The sequence below is a fragment of the Equus asinus genome, chromosome 27 (genome assembly GCF_041296235.1).
Source record: "Equus asinus isolate D_3611 breed Donkey chromosome 27, EquAss-T2T_v2, whole genome shotgun sequence".
In the NCBI taxonomy this organism is placed as follows: domain Eukaryota; kingdom Metazoa; phylum Chordata; class Mammalia; order Perissodactyla; family Equidae; genus Equus; species Equus asinus.
In genome coordinates, this window is record NC_091816.1 from 18,578,800 (window position 1) to 18,590,844 (window position 12,045).

Consider the following 12,045-nt stretch of genomic DNA (forward strand, 5'->3'; position numbering starts at 1 on the left):
TAATTAGTTTATAAAATTCCATGAAGTGAACATTTTTCATAATTATATCTGCAATATTTTTCTTAAAATAGTTGCAGAGAAAGGTGATTTATTATAAAAAGTGGGAGGAAATATTCCAGTGAAGTCAACTAAAATGAATGTTGCATTTTTTGGTTGCTAAATAATAAATAGATTATATAATTTATTTGTTTAATTAATTTTCTTATTAAGTTATTATGCAGCATTGGATGATTTAAAACCAGTTAAATAAGCAAAGCTATATAAGGAATCCATGAAAATTGGTTAAAATATAATTTATTTTTCATCATAATCACAGACAATAGAGTGGGAGACAAAAAATACTTTAGTGTGTGTAAGGATAATCTAACTGACCAAATGGTTTTATCAAAGAGAGATTTAGTTATTGCTTTATTCAGAACTATCTACATTGACTAATAATTAAATGTATGGCATTGTACCGAGTTAGTTGTGCAGTTTGCAAAACTCTTCTTCATGCTTCATTTGCGTTATATTGCAACTCATAAAACATGTTTGCATACTTGACCAAGAATTATCCTTTGTTTATAGCAAACACATTGCTGCAAAAACAAATCCCCAAAGACAAAAGAGAAGTATTGGCTGATATAAACCTAAGGGTTTGGAATTACTTAAAATGAAATTCAGAAATTATAATTTTGCCAAAAATTCTCCTGGTGAAATAATTAAATTTGTCCTTATCTGAATTGACTAGACAGTCTTGTAGACAAAGTAAAATTCGTCGGATAATTTATAACACTTTATGCCATCACTAGCTCTTACGTTAACGATTGGCTTTTGGGAAGCCATCTGGTGGCAAAATACCTTAGATCTAAATGAGATTAAGATGAGCTCTAAATTTTTTGCAAGAATCCATAGGGGATCTCTAAGGGTTGGCATTGAAATTGGCATATGGGAGTCCATTCAAGAACAACATTCTAATTGCCTTCCTATCCCCTCTCCCACAAAAAAGAAAGGAATTTCAGCCAAAGGGATGAGATCACGCCATCTTTCCATTGACAGTGGAAATCATATTTGGATTCAGGAAATAATAAGTTAAAAGGATTGCACAAGAATGGAAGTTCTCACTCCAATCTTTACCTGATGCACAGTGACTGCACTGATTAAGGATGGGGCATTGCAGCAGATCGCTCCTAATGAGGGCCTCTCGCCTTCCTGGGTCTCTCTCCACGTGGACTCTCATCTTTCATTTGCCTATCCTGAATTTCTTTACAGCATCCTATTGACATGTGACTGCAGCTGCACAACTGACTCAAGGAAAGAACTTCCCAGAAAAGGCTTTCTCGATTTCCTGACCCATAAAATGCCACGATGGCTTGACCTAAGTTTTAGGATAATTTTTCATGTAGCAACAGTAACTGGAAGAGAAAATGTCTTGCCATATTTAAGGCATATTTTCAGTCTGGCTCCATTCCAATGAAAATCATAGAGATTATGAGCTTTTAAATGTGTAATATACCACCCACTTATTAACGGATAATTAGGCTGGTTACAAACACTTCTTTCATATTAAATGATGACTCTGTATACTTATCTCTTTATAATAACTTAATATTTGAATGCAGTAATATTTAGTCTGAGCTCTTTCTGAATTTAGACTTCCACATTTAAATGTACATTAAGATTCTCAAGTACAATTTGTTATATGATCTCCAAGCTTTCAGTTTATATTCCTTTAAGGTTCTGAAAAAGCTCATTAATAATTACCAAAAGTGGGGCAGGAAACACCTGAGAAAGTAGCCTTAGAGCATGAAGTCAATTTCAGATGAATCTTTATGAATCTGTGATATCTATTAAGTGGACCCGAATGGCAGTAATTCCTCCTCCCCAATATTGGGCTAGAATCGGAGATCATCATGTACTGTCCAAAATTTGGAAAAGAGTCTTTTGTGTTCAAGCCGACGTTGTCATTGATATCCACACTGTTAAGGACCACGTGACCCTTTAAAGTTAAATTTAAGCAAGAGAATTGTTAACAGTTTGGAATTCAGAAAGCCCAGTTAGCCATCTCTCTAGGTGCACCCCGTATCCTTCTCCCGGGAGTTTCTTTCACTTTGGAGGATTATGGCCAGCAGTTGGGGGGCCTGGATGTCCTATCTTCTCCTACCAGCTATGAGATTCACGGATCCCCATCCAGTTTCCTAATCATGGGAACCCCCCGTCTAGGGGGAGCTTCATGGGTGTGTGACCAGCGCAATGTCACAGGTCCTGTGTCACTCACAGGCTTGGGATTTAATGCTCTTTGGTTGCTGTCTTAACAATCTTAACAAGTTTACCTTTGAATTTGTATTTGATAAGTGGTGTCTGATGGGATAAGCAGGGTGTGCCAGCAGCCTGGAGCATGGATTCACACATGGTCTTTCCTTAGGGCCTCCTTACTTCTCTTGGGCAAGTTGTAGGGAGCCGGCTCCCCAGTCTCCACCCAGTGACTGCTGCCACCCTGCACCCCAAGGGGGGACACAGTTGTGGGGAGGGTCGGGGTTGGGTACATGCTCAGGAGCCTAGTCAAAGTGGGGCCTAAGGCACCTGTGAGGGTCTGCACTTCCCCATGAGTTATCCTATGCTGAGGGAGTGTGACATTAAGAGCAAATTTTAAAATACCACGACTGGTTAAGAGACATTGCAAAAGAAAGGAAGAAACATTCTTCTTCCATTTTGAACAAGAGGCCTGCATTTTTATTTTGCACTGAGCCGCACAAATTATGTAGCAGATCTTACCTCCAACCATACTTCTTTCGCTTCCTGCTCTTTCTACCCCCATCCCTCTAGCATGACCTCAGAAACCAATCCCGAGAAATTGTGATTGTCTTTGAAATTTGTAATTTCACAAAGAGCAAGGGGGCACAAAACATCTAGGCAACATTCTTGGGTCATGGAATGGGAAAAAAACAGCAAAAAAAAAAAAAGACGACTTAAATTGAATAAATTATCCTACCGTAATAATTGGGTTTAAATGCCTTTTGACTTTATCTCATTTGATCCCCACAGCTGAGTTATGGAGTGGATGTCATTTTGCAGATAGTTATACATTAAAATGTTCAAATATAAGATGGAGCTGTTTTGGTATTGGCATTCCAGCTGGGTGGACAAGGCCATATTCAGCAGGACTCAGAATAACCACCCATAGCTATGTACACATATATAATAAAATAACTAATACGAGGGGACATTATGACAATTCGTGTCCTCTTTACCGGATTAAATTCTCTTTATGGTATTTCATGAAGACAAATCTTTCAGGTAATTCATGAATAGAAGGGGTTATCTTTTGTTTATTTGAATTAAGAAAAAGAATTTCACATTTATTGAAAAAATGGTATGTTTGGAGTCACCAAATCTTCCTAATTTGCTTGGTTTTATTGTTTTTTCTTGGTTTTGGCATTGAGAGTCTTGTGTCCCAGGGGAAACTGTTCAGTCTCAGGCAAATCAGGACCATTGGTCACCCCATGTGTGCTGGTTATTATGGTGGGCCCATATATAGTTAGCTTAGAATAATATCTTTAATAAAATACAGACAAATACTCAGAGGCAAAGAAGGAAGCCTTATGAGAAATGCCAATCTATTTGTATTAGAGAAAATGAATTGGAAAGTGGCGAATATGTGGAAATGTTAGATCAGGGAATGCTAATGAAAGCAAATCCCAGAAATCCTGATGAAGAGTGAAATTCAGGAGTAAATGACAAATTTTTAATTAGCTATTCATTGTGTGATGAAATATTGAAGGACAGCAGAATTTTACAAAATTACGTGGAATCACATCAACAAGTTCTGAATACCTGGTGATTTGAAGAACATCGCAATATCAAACCATTAGGGAACATTTGAGATGATGTAATATTTGTATAAAACAAAAGTACAGTGCTGAACAGGTTTGATTTTCTTTAATTGTAGTGTTATTTTTATTCCATTATAACTTAGAAGACAATAAGAGTTTTATATTTGTCCCTTTAGTTACAGATGCAGGTACAGATAAGATTTTTAGCAGCAGCATCTTAGACTAAAACAACAAACAATGTGTTTTATGATTCACTAACCATGCTAATACACATATATTTTGCCAGTCAGTTTGAATAACAGATTTAAAGCTCACTGTGCCTTTTCTGCAGAGTTTACTGATTTAATTTATTTTTAAATAACCTGATGAGGAAATAAAAGCAAGTTTTGATTATGATACCAATCCGACTACAAATGGTTTCTTTTAGTCTCTGCACCTTTATACACCAGGTTTTGCTTAGAATTTTTCTCAGGCATTTTCCTGGTCATGGTAAATTTTTTTCTTTGTCTTTTTTTAATTTCTAAATTTCCATACTAATCAAGATGATTTATGTCAATGTTATGACAATTACTTGCCAATAAAATATGTTGCAAATCTGCACAGTGATTTCTCCTTATTATCCTAATTATTACTCAAACACTTTCAATTTGTCCTTGAATATCACTGATTGCATACTTGATTTTTGTTTTAATTTTCTCTCTTTTCATTTAGTTTTAGCTATTAATAAAAGAAGAATAAATAGGTAAAGCAATCAAGAATTCAGAAAGTTGGGGCTGGCCTGGTGGCATAGTGGTTAGGTTTGCACGCTCTGCTTCTGGGACTGGGGTTTGCAGGTTCAGATCCCGGGTGCAGACCTAGCACCACTCATCAAGCCATGCTGTGGTGGAATCCCACATCAAATAGAAGGTTGGCACAGATTTTAGCTCAGCAACAATCTTCCTCAAACAAAAAGAGAAAGATGGGCAACAGACTTTATCTCGGGGTCAATCTTCCTTCCCCCACCAAAAAAAAGAAAGAATTCAGAAAGTCAAATAAGCCAAAACGTGAGCCCAAGGAGAACTCTTCCAAGCACCATTGAAAGTAACTTTTAGAAAAAGGCCAACAAATGTGGGAACACCCCCTTCACTTTTCACCATCTACATTCATCTACAGCCAGTTTTTGGACTTCTGTTGTGGTCTAGCAGCAGGTAGAAAGTGGAAGACAACCATATTCTAGAAAGCAGGTAATTTATCCAGAGGACTGTAGACTGATAGCACAATCATCTTGATGAGAAGGAAACACAAGACTCAACTTTCTCCTATCCACTTGTGCCAAGGGCTCACATCATTATTTCTTTGAACTCTCCTGGCAATTTCCACGTCCTCCTGCAACTGTCATTGAATTTCATTACAATACAGTTTGGCAGCAATGCCAGCAAGGGCACTGAGAAGCGGTGACTGCAGTGTTGGCACTGGCCCCCTCCCTCTCTTCCACTTCTCAAGGGTGAGTCTCGATGGATAATTAAGTTATAGTTGAGAAAACAACATAGTAAGTGTCATTTAGCGGATTGATTAGCAATAAAATGAACCAGAGAACTAACCATATGATTCCACGGACACTGAGATATGCATGCATATTAGCTGAATAAGACACATTCTTTTTAGTTTTATCATTTTACCTATAATAATATAATTATTGAGTACATAAACTTAAGTATGTCTCAGATATGGTACATGTTATGATTAAAGCAACATTCTCCTTATATTTTAAAATATTTCTGTAGATTTTTGAGTATCTATTTCTATAAATTTTTCTATATGTTTTTGGATTTGCTAGAAAACAATGCAGCTATCTCCTCTTCCTAACCTTAGCACTTAATATTGCCCCCCCTACTGTGACTATCACTGAATGGTTTCTGTTTTAATGTATTGTGAAGAACATATTTCACAAAATTCAATGGGCTTTCAATAATAGATTTTCTATAAATCTAGGCCTGAAATAAGAAACAAGTTTACAGTGAGTTTAAATTTCTTTTAAAGTATTTTACACTTTGAGAATTATTTCCTATTTCCTTTACTCTGTTCCTAACATTTATTTGTTTCCCAGAAGATTCCTTTACATTTGTTTATGAACATTCTCAGGAAAGTACTATAATATGTGAAGGTGTCCTAGCATTGTGGCTCTCACTATTAAACTGAGAATGTGAAGGTTGTTTATGCAGACAAAGAATCACATTTAATAAATTTTCTGTAACAATAAGCTAAGGTCATCAGACAAGGGAACACACACACCTGCAGAAAATAAACTTTGTGATAGATGATATCTATATATAAACAGGGACGTATTTGTAGCTTATAATATTAAAGAAAAGGAAAATAATAGAGGATTATGTTGGGTCACTGAATTATGTGCTGATGTTTCAATAGTGGCAAAAACAAGAAAAACCAAATAAATAAATTTTGTCCTAAAACTTAATATTAAATATACAACATAATAAAATTCAATATTATTAAGAGACGTAAGTTTCAACAAAGCATTAACTATATGGCATGTGTTAGGGTTTAAAAGGTGTTTTCTGGCAGGTATATTATATGACTCGTCATGTCACGGAGAAAGCAGTTTTTATTATAATCAGAAATCAAAAAGCAAATAATATAGTGTAGAGTGCTCCATTCTTCAAGAAGGCATTCTTTTATTTAATACCTTTCTAAATCCTAATAAGATTTAATTTTGCCATGATTTCCTCAAACCTTTCCACCAACGGGAATTCATATGGCATAATATTTAAATAAGACATCTGCCTACCTATAGAAACCTTTACAGTTTTCCAACAATATAAATTACATGAATAGAATGATGAAAATATCATTGTTGTTGTATCTTTACATTTTTCTATAACCATAGGAAACTGAAAAGGAATAATAGAACATTTTAATGTATATGAGAAATGATAGTTGTGTAGAAAAAGAATGTGATCACCAGTATCTTACCTTGATTGTTAATTCCTCCTTTGCTTACTATAAAAATATTGTAAATCACATAATAGAGCAAGTGATCATTAGTGCCATCCATAAATACTTTTGGTTCCCTGCCTTCCTGACACAGGGTTGCATTGCACTTTCCCACAGTCACTGAAGTAAGAGCCATGTGACAGGTTCTGGCCAATGATTTAAGAGCCAAATATTTTAATTTGGTGATGAGAGATCTTCTAGCTATACTGTACATTATATTAGCCACTAGCTACAGTTGTGGGTTCAATTATGTTGAAATTCAAAGTTCATATGTTGAAGTCCTAACCCTTAGTAGTCAGAATGTGACCTTATTTGGAGAGAGCTTCCTTGCAGAAGTAATCAAGCTAAAATGGGGTCCTTAGGATGGGCCCTAATCCAATATGACTGATGTCTTTATAAAAAAGGGAAATTTGGTCACAGAGACATAAATAAAGGGCAGATGACGTGAAGAGACATAGGTAGAGCATGACCACTTACGAGTCAAGGAGAGACGACTGGAACACATTGTTCCGCACAACCCTTAAAAGGAATCAAACCTGCTCACACTTTGACTCAAGACTTCTAGCTGCCAGCACTGTGAGACAATGAATTTCTGTTGGTTAAGCCATGCCGTCTGTGGTACTTTGTTTCAGCAGTCCTAGCCAATTAATGCACTACATATACTACGTTAATGGATTTGAAGACTCAATATTTTTAAGACATTAGTTCTCCCCAAATTGATCTATAGATTCAATCCAATCCAATCACACAGTAGGATCTTTGAAGAAATTGATAAGCTGATATTAAAATTTAGGTAGAAATACAAAAGATCAGAAGCAGCCAAAAGAAATTCAAAAAGGAGAACAAAATTGGATTAATATTGCTACCAGATTACGTAAATAAGTATCTAAACCCAATAAGAAAATCAAAAACCCAGTGAAAAATGGTAAAAAATTTAAACACTTTATTATTCAGATTTATGGATTGTTAACAATAGAGTTACACATGAAAAGATGCTCAATGTCATTAACCATAATGGAAATGCAAATTATAACCCAATGAGAGAACATTTCACATCTATTAGAATAGATAAAAGTCAAGCTGAGGGGCTGGCCCCATGGCCGAGTGGTTAAGTTCGCGCGCTCCGCTGCAGGCGGCCCAGTGTTTCGTCGGTTCGAATCCTGGGCGCGGACATGGCACTGCTCGTCAGACCACGCTGAGGCAGCGTCCCACATGCCACAACTAGAGGAACCCACAACGAAGAATACACAACTATGTACCGGGGGGCTTTGGGGAGAAAAAGGAAAAAAATAAAATCTTTAAAAAAAAAAAGTCAAGCTGACCATACCAAATGTTGGCAACAACGTTGAGCACCTGGAACTCTAAAAACTGTTAATAGAAGTAGAAAATGATATCACCCCTTGAGAAACAATTTGGCAGTTTCTTAAAAAGCTAAACATATACCTACCATATTTCTCCTACCAAAGAGAATTAAAAGCATCTGTCCATACACGGACTTCTATGCAGATGCTCATTTCTAATATCCCCAAACTGAAAACAACTCAATGTGCATCAACTAGTGAATGGATAAAAATCTTGTGGTATATCAATAAAATGGAATACAGCTCAGCAACAAGAAAAGATGAACTATTGCTAGAAGTAGCACTCGTGAATCTCAAAATAATTATGCTGAGTGCAGGAAGCCCTCCAGAGAAAAATATTACACACTGAATGATTCCATTTATACAAAATTTTGGAAAATGTAAATTAATCTAGAGTGACAGAAAGATCAGTGATTGCCTGGGAAGAGGGAGAGGGGACAAAAGAAGCAGGAGGGAGAAATTACAAACTGGCATGCAGACAATTGAGGGTGACAGATATGTTCATTACCTTGAGTGTTGAAATGATTTCATTAGTATATACATATTTCAAAGCATATCAAATTGTACAGTCTAACCATGTCTAGTTTGTTACATGTCCACTATATGTAAATAAGAGTATTAAAATCATGTTAAGTGGCAAGTCTGAAAGAATTTAAGAGATTACGAATAATGAGGTTTCTTCTTGATGAAATGTCAAAGAATGTTGTTTATTCAGAGAGTGGAGAAAATTTTGGGGATGGTGGCAATTATGTTTTACAGTAAAAATGATAAAATAATAAAATAAAATGTTAATAAGAATTTTCATGAGATTATAGAGAGTTACAATTATTAATCTGAGCTGGCACAGTCATTTGAAACATACTCTTTTCCCAGTAGCACTCAACTGTTCCAATTTAGGTCTGAAAAAGACATTTTAGAATGTAACCAGGTATAGGAATATTTTGGATTTGTATAGTAGAAGGATACAAACATTGAATGGGCTGGTTAAAGAATAGTTCATTTGCCTAGAAGGACAAGTCAGTGAGGGTAGGAGGAAAAAAGATACCAAGACTGAGATACTGAGAGAACTCAGGAAAGCAAAGTGCAGGTGGTCGTGAGATATTGGGAAAATTGGAAGGATTGATGCTTATAACAAGATCGTCAAATATGAATATTTTAGTTTACAGATATTGAGCAGTTTTGCATAAAAATCTTTGCTTTCTGCCTTTGTTTCATGTTGTGTTTTGGAGGGGAGCGGAACAGAATCAGATATACTTTAAAGGACATCTGGAATTGGGAGAAATATTAAGAAGCACTACTTCATGCCAACCACTCAAGTGAAAAACATGCTTACTGCTACGTTATAGGAATATATTAATAATTTCACTATAGTATAATAAGATTCAGCTAGAAAATATTTGTAACTGTGCCACAAATGTGTCAGAGGATATCAAAAAAGAAAGGTGTAATGGAGCTTGTTCACTAGCACTCACAATTCAACATGGGAGGCAGAGACATAAAGAAACAATGAAAATTATTGAGGGCTTGTGAAAATGGAATAACATATAAATAGAGTGACAGGGCAGAGATAATACAGAAAACTGCTTAGGGGACCTTGTAAAGGAGATTGCATCTGACCGGGGCTTTGAATGATAAATAAGAATTTGCCAATTAGAAGAGGACAAAGGGAAGATTAGTTTGGGCAAAAGAAATACTATGTACAAAAATGTAGGGTAATCAAACAGTTTGGACTCTGATATCATATCTTCCAAAACGCTAATATGGGCTAGAAAATACAGTTTTAAGAATCATGAATGTATAACAAAGAAAAGCCACTATGTGTCCATTTGATAATATATATGGTATTTCAAATATATTACAAGAAAGGTTACTTTTAAAAGTAAATCTAAATTGAATAATCTCCAAAGAACACATAAAATACAGATAGTAACTAAAGTGACTACTATAGCTTACTGGTTTCTTTTTGACCAATAGCATAGGCATAATGTAGGTGAAATAACTACAACTAAACATAGAATACTATCCTAGCTATTAGTTATTGTTTTCTGAGTGTATGTTAAGGTAAGGATAAGACACTGGAAGAATTGTATTAAAGAAGGTAGAAGTTGATCTTCCTCTCAGGTAATAGCCTGAAATGAAGCTCCAATTGTCAGGTGGCTGTTACCTACGCAGTCATTCAAGGACAAGGTCTTTTTTGTCTTGCTGCTCCTCAGTCTTCTAGGACATTGTCATCACCATATGGTCAAAATAAGGTTGCTCTGGTTTCCAGTTGACTGTAAGGGGAAAGAGAGTGCCGAAGAGCCCTGCCATTCTCTTTTAGCCTAGTCTTGCAAGGTGCACGTTATTCCTGTTCAGATGTCACTGGAAAGACCTCAGACACATACTACAGCCAACAGCAAAAAAAAAAAAAAAAAAAATACCCAAAAGAAACATAGTTCTGCCACATGCCCATGACAAAAGAGAAAACGGATTTCATGGATACCAAGTGATATTCACTTCAAAGAACCAGACCTCACATCCTCTTTGGAATATTCCCACTCCGTGAATCTGATAGGGAGGGAACCTGAGCTGTGGGATACTAGAGTTCAGCCTCTCTGGGGCATAGGTTTGTGCCCAGACTTTGAGAATCAGACACACTGGTGCCACACTTGACTCAATAGGCATTTGACACAAGAGGGATGGATTATGGTGGCACTACCAATAGTAGTAGCTGCAAAGTAGAGCCTTGGGTCCCCGAGCTCAGCTGTAGCATCAGGGACTACAGAGATAGTCAGATGCAATGAGGAACACTCATAAAAACGTGTGCATAGGTGCACACCATATACATACATACACATATATGTGTGTGTCAGAAGTGCACTCATCTCTAGGTGTGTGCTTGGGTCTGGAGCTCAGTGGTTACAACAAAAGTCTTTGTGTTCTCATCAAAGAAGATCTATAAGGGGTTCGGTCTCTTGTTCTGAAAGGCCCTTGTCTTGATCCATTCAGGTTGCCATAACAAGATGCCATGGATTGAGTGGCTTATAAAAAACAGAAATTTATTTCTCACAGTTCTGGAGTCTGGGAAGTCCAAGATCAAGTGTCTGATTCAACTGGCAGATTCAGTGTCTGGTGAAAGCCAGCTTCCTGCATTATAGACAGCTGTCTTTGCTGTGTTCTCACGTGGTAGAAGGGCAAAGGAGCTCTCTGGGGTCTCTTTTATAAAAGAGCACCAATCCTATTCCTGAGGGCCCTGTTTTCATGATCTGACCATCTTCTCAACGCCTCTCCTCCAAATACCATCATGCTGAGGATTAGGTTTCAACATACGAATTTTGGGGGGACACAAACATTCAGTCTACAGCAGCTCCCAATGATTCTGGAAGCTACTCAATATCCTTTTTCTAATCATTGATATATATTTTGCACAGATTAACATGTACAGAACTTAAATGTACATATACACCAATTTAACCATCCCTCATTAATGTATAGAATATTTTCATAACTGCTAAAGGTTTTCCATGCCCCTTCATCATCAGAATGCCCTCCCTTGTGGGAGGCACTATTCTACTTCCATATGTACAGATTAGTTTTGGTGATTTAAACTTTATATGAATGGAACCATATGGTATACATCCTTTTGTGTCTGACTTCTTGTGCTCAATCTAATATTTTTGAAATTCATCCATGTTATTACAAGGGGCAGTAATTCATATCTATTTTATTGCTGAGAAGTATTCCTTTGTATGAAATGGTACAATTTGTTTTTTCATTCTCCCGCTGGTGTGTATTTTATTTGTTTTCAGTTTGGGGCTATTATGAATTAATCTACTGTGGACATTCATACACATGTCTTCTTTGCGGACATGTGTCTTCATTTCTTTGGAGTGAATACCTAG